Here is a 5,704-nt window from a genome sequence, read left to right as displayed (position 1 = left end):
CAGCCTTTCGCCCCCTTCGCTCCGGCCTCTGAGGCGGCCGGTACCCCTTTCTTGGATGAGACAGAACCCTTGACGGGCCGTTCGCAGATTTTTGCCCGGCCTGTGTTTAAGGAGGCGGCCGGTACCTCCCTCCTTGGATGACCAACAACCCTTGACGGGCCATTCGCAGATTTTTGCCCGGCCTGTGTTTAAGGAGGCGGCCGGTACCTCCCTCCTTGGATGACCAACAACCCTTGACGGGCCATTCGCAGATTTTTGCCCGGCCTGTGTTTAAGGAGGCGGCCGGTACCTCCCTCCTTGGATGACCTTCTACCCTTGACGGGCCATTCGCAGATTTTTGCCCGGCCTGTGTTTAAGGAGGCGGCCGGTACCTCCCACCTTGGATGACCCACTACCCTTGACGGGCCCATTCGCAGATTTTTGCCCGGCCTGTGTTTAAGGAGGCGGCCGGTACCTCCCACCTTGGATGACCCACTACCCTTGACGGGCCCATTCGCAGATTTTTGCCCGGCCTGTGTTTAGGGAGGCGACCGGTCCTCCGTAGCTTGATCGGATTTCCCTTCCGGCCTGTGTTTAAGGAGGCGGCCGGTCCTCCGTAGCTTGACCGGATTTCCCTTCCAGCCTGTGTTTAAGGAGGCGGCTGGTCCTCCCCGGTCGGTTGCCAAGCGACCGGGACCCGCAAGTGGGCAGGAACCGTCCACCCAACGCCGGCGAGCCGGGGCCGGTGGGGGCCCTACCAAGGCGGGTCTAACTTCAGGCGGTGCAAACGGGGGAGGGGGGTAAGGACGGCTGCCGGGAGCAGACAGCCGTCCCCGGGAGGGGGTAGTAGCTTCGCGGCGGCCGCCGGGAGCAGACGGCCGTCCGCGCATTCTGCCAATGCCTGTAGGACTTTGAATATTTCACAGCCGTGCCGTGGCACTTAGAAAATTTTTCAGAGACGTGGCACTTAGAAAGTTTTTCAGAGATGTGGCACTTTGAAAGTTTTTGAGAGATGTGGCACTTAGAAATTTTTTGAGAGATGTGGCACTTAGAAATTTTTTGAGAGATGTGGCACTTAGAAATTTTTTGAGAGATGTGGCACTTTGAAAATTTTTGAGAAATGTGGCACTTAGAAAATTTTCTCTCTCTCTCTGGAAGTGCCGTGCCTTCTTCAGTTCTGCTATCCGAGCAGGGGACGCTTGCTGGCGGCCGTTACCAGCGCTCGGACCAGGCCCAATTGATTTGCATGGAAAACAATTGCGTCCCCCATGCTCGTTCTGACTATATTTTGCGAAAGGGGGGTAAAGTGATGAGTACACTAAGTGGGGGGACCAACCCATGTACTCTAGAAAAAGTACATGGGTTGACAAAAGACCAGTTGGTAATGCACCCCTGGTACCCAAACCCCTGGTACCTTTAGGCACTTAGAAAAAATTTCGCCCAAATTTGGAGGTCGCTCCAGGGGAAGAGGCCGAATTTTCGCCTATTACGGCCGACCGCGGGAACCAGCCGAGGCGGACGCTTTTCGGCGCAAGAGCCGTTGGCACTTAGAAAATATTCGCTAAACTTCAAAGGACCTCCAGGGGAAGAGGCCGAATTGTCACTTTTTCTGGCCGACATCGGGAACCAGCCGAGTCGGACTCTTTACGGCGGAGCAGCCGTTGGCACTTAGAAAATATTCGCCAAACTCGGCCGGACTTCCAGGGGAAGAGGCCGAATTGTCACTTGTTCTGCCCGACATCGGGAACCAGCCGAGTCGGACACTTTAAGGCGGAGCAGCCGTTGGCACTTAGAAAATATTCGCCAAACTTGAACGGACCTCCAGGGGAAGAGGCCGAATTTTCACCTGTTCTGGCCGACATCGGGAACCAGCCGAGTCGGACGCTTTACGGCGGAGCAGCCGTTGGCACTTAGAAAATATTCGTTAAACTTGAAAGGACCTCCAGGGGAAGAGGCCGAATTGTCACTTGTTCTGGCCGACATCGGGAACCAGCCGAGTCGGACGCTTTAAGGCGGAGCAGCCGTTGGCACTCAGAAAATATTCGTTAAACTTGAAAAGACCTCCAGGGGAAGAGGCCGAATTGTCACTTCTTCTGGCCGACATCGGGAACCAGCCGAGTCGGGCCCTTTAAGGCTGAGCAGCCGTTGGCACTTAGGAAATATTTGCCTTAACTCGGCCGGACTTCCAGGGGAAGAGGCCGGATTTTCACTTGTTCTGGCCGACATCGGGAACCAGCCGAGTCGGACGCTTTAAGGCGGAGCAGCCGTTGGCACTTAGAAAATATTCCCCAAACTTGAACGGACCTCCAGGGGAAGAGGCCGAATTTTCACTTGTTCTGGCCGACATCGGGAACCAGCCGAGTCGGACGCTTTACGGCGGAGCAGCCGTTGGCACTTAGAAAATATTCGTTAAACTTCAACTGACCTCCAGGGGAAGAGGCCGAATTTTCACTTGTTCTGGCCGACATCGGGAACCAGCCGAGTCGGACGCTTTACGGCGGAGCAGCCGTTGGCACTTAGAAAATATTCGTTAAACTTCAACTGACCTCCAGGGGAAGAGGCCGAATTTTCACTTGTTCTGGCCGACATCGGGAACCAGCCGAGTCGGACGCTTTACGGCGGAGCAGCCGTTGGCACTTAGAAAATATTCGTTAAACTTGAACGGACCTCCAGGGGAAGAGGCCGAATTTTCACTTGTTCTGGCCGACATCGGGAACCAGCCGAGTCGGACGCTTTACGGCGGAGCAGCCGTTGGCACTTAGAAAATATTCGTTAAACTTCAACTGACCTCCAGGGGAAGAGGCCGAATTTTCACTTGTTCTGGCCGACATCGGGAACCAGCCGAGTCGGACCCTTTACGGCGGAACAGCCGTTGGCACTTAGGAAATATTTGCCTTAACTTGGCCGCACTTCCAGGGGAAGAGGCCGAATTTTCACTTGTTCTGGCCGACATCGGGAACCAGCCGAGTCGGACGCTTTACGGCGGAGCAGCCGTTGGCACTTAGAAAATATTCGTTAAACTTCAACTGACCTCCAGGGGAAGAGGCCGAATTTCCACTTATTCTGGCCGACATCGGGAACCAGCCGAGTCGGACGCTTTACGGCGGAGCAGCCGTTGGCACTTAGGAAATATTCGCCAAACTTGGCCGCACTTCCAGGGGAAGAGGCCGAATTTCCACTTGTTCTGGCCGACATCGGGAACCAGCCGAGACGGACGCTTTACGGCGGAGCAGCCGTTGGCACTTAGAAAATATTCGTTAATCTTGAACGGACCTCCAGGGGAAGAGGCCGAATATTCACTTGTTCTGGCCGACATCGGGAACCAGCCGAGTCGGACGCTTTTCGGCGCAAGAGCCGTTGGCACTTAGGAAATATTCGCCGAACTCGGCCGGACTTCCAGGGGAAGAGGCCGAATTTTCACTTGTTCTGGCCGAAATCGGGAACCAGCCGAGTCGGACTCTTTACGGCGGAGCAGCCGTTGGCACTTAGGAAATATTTGCCAAAATGTTCCGGACCTCCAGGGGAAGAGGCCGAATATTCACTTGTTCTGGCCGACATCGGGAACCAGCCGAGTCGGACACTTTACGGCGGAGCAGCCGTTGGCACTTAGGAAATATTCGTTAAACTTCAACTGACCTCCAGGGGAAGAGGCCGAATTTTCACTTGTTCTGGCCGACATCGGGAACCAGCCGAGTCGGTCTCTTTACGGCGGAGCAGCCGTTGGCACTTAGGAAATATTCGCCGAACTTGGCCGGACTTCCAGGGGAAGAGGCCGGATTTTCACTTGTTCTGGCCGACATCGGGAACCAGCCGAGTCGGACACTTTACGGCGGAGCAGCCGTTGGCACTTAGGAAATATTTGCCAAAATGTTCCGGACCTCCAGGGGAAGAGGCCGAATATTCACTTGTTCTGGCCGACATCGGGAACCAGCCGAGTCGGACACTTTAAGGCTGAGCAGCCGTTGGCACTTAGGAAATATTCGCCTTAACTCGGCCGGACTTCCAGGGGAAGAGGCCGGATTTTCACTTGTTCTGGCCGACATCGGGAACCAGCCGAGTCGGACCCTTTAAGGCTGAGCAGCCGTTGGCACTTAGGAAATATTTGCCTTAACTCGGCCGGACTTCCAGGGGAAGAGGCCGATTTTTCACTTGTTCTGGCCGACCGGGGGAACCAGCCGAGTCGGACACTTTACGGCGGAGCAGCCGTTGGCACTTAGGAAATATTCGCCAAAATGTTCCGGACCTCCAGGGGAAGAGGCCGAATTTTCACTTGTTCTGGCCGACCGGGGGAACCAGCCGAGGCGGACACTTTACGGCGGAGCAGCCGTTGGCACTTTGAAAATATTCGCCAAAATGTTCCGGACCTCCAGGGGAAGAGGCCGAATTTTCACTTGTTCTGGCCGACCGGGGGAACCAGCCGAGGCGGACACTTTACGGCGGAGCAGCCGTTGGCACTTTGAAAATATTCGCCAAAATGTTCCGGACCTCCAGGGGAAGAGGCCGAATTTTCGCTCGTTCGGGCCGACCGGGAGAACCAGCCGAGGCGGACACTTTACGGCGGTTGAGCCGTTGGCACTTAGAAATTATTCAGACTTCCATAAACACACATCGGCCTTTTGCCGTCACTGCCCGGGATGGGCACCGTGGTAGCTAGGACAGTTCGTGTGACAGCTTCCGCTGGCACTTAGACAATTTTTAAAATGAAAATAAACAGTTCTGCACATACGTGCCGACTATATTTTGCGAAAGGGGGGTAAAGTGATGAGTACACTAAGTGGGGGGACCAAGTACATAAAGCCTACCCCTGGTACCTCAGAGAGGCCGAATTGACACATTTTGTGTCCGACCGCGGGAACCAGCCGAGGCGGACGCTTTTCGGCGCAAGAGCCGTTGGCACTTAGAAAATATTCGTTAATCTTGAACGGACCTCCAGGGGAAGAGGCCGAATTTTCACTTGTTCTGGCCGACATCGGGAACCAGCCGAGTCGGACTCTTTACGGCGGAACAGCCGTTGGCACTTAGAAAATATTCGTTAAACTTCAACTGACCTCCAGGGGAAGAGGCCGAATTTCCACTTGTTCTGGTCGACATCGGGAACCAGCCGAGTCGGACGCTTTACGGCGGAGCAGCCGTTGGCACTTAGAAAATATTCGTTAAACTTCAACTGACCTCCAGGGGAAGAGGCCGAATTTTCACTTGTTCTGGCCGACATCGGGAACCAGCCGAGTCGGACGCTTTACGGCGGAGCAGCCGTTGGCACTTAGAAAATATTCGTTAAACTTCAACTGACCTCCAGGGGAAGAGGCCGAATTTTCACTTGTTCTGGCCGACATCGGGAACCAGCCGAGTCGGACGCTTTACGGCGGAGCAGCCGTTGGCACTTAGAAAATATTCGTTAAACTTCAACTGACCTCCAGGGGAAGAGGCCGGATTTTCACTTGTTCTGGCCGACATCGGGAACCAGCCGAGTCGGACCCTTTACGGCGGAGCAGCCGTTGGCACTTAGAAAATATTCGTTAAACTTGAACGGACCTCCAGGGGAAGAGGCCGAATTTTCACTTGTTCTGGCCGACATCGGGAACCAGCCGAGTCGGACGCTTTACGGCGGAGCAGCCGTTGGCACTTAGGAAATATTCGCCAAACTTGGCCGCACTTCCAGGGGAAGAGGCCGAATTTCCACTTGTTCTGGCCGACATCGGGAACCAGCCGAGACGGACGCTTTACG

This window comes from Syngnathus scovelli, unplaced genomic scaffold (genome assembly GCF_024217435.2).
Source record: "Syngnathus scovelli strain Florida unplaced genomic scaffold, RoL_Ssco_1.2 HiC_scaffold_107, whole genome shotgun sequence".
Lineage (NCBI taxonomy): Eukaryota > Metazoa > Chordata > Actinopteri > Syngnathiformes > Syngnathidae > Syngnathus > Syngnathus scovelli.
This window is presented reverse-complemented; position numbering follows the sequence as displayed.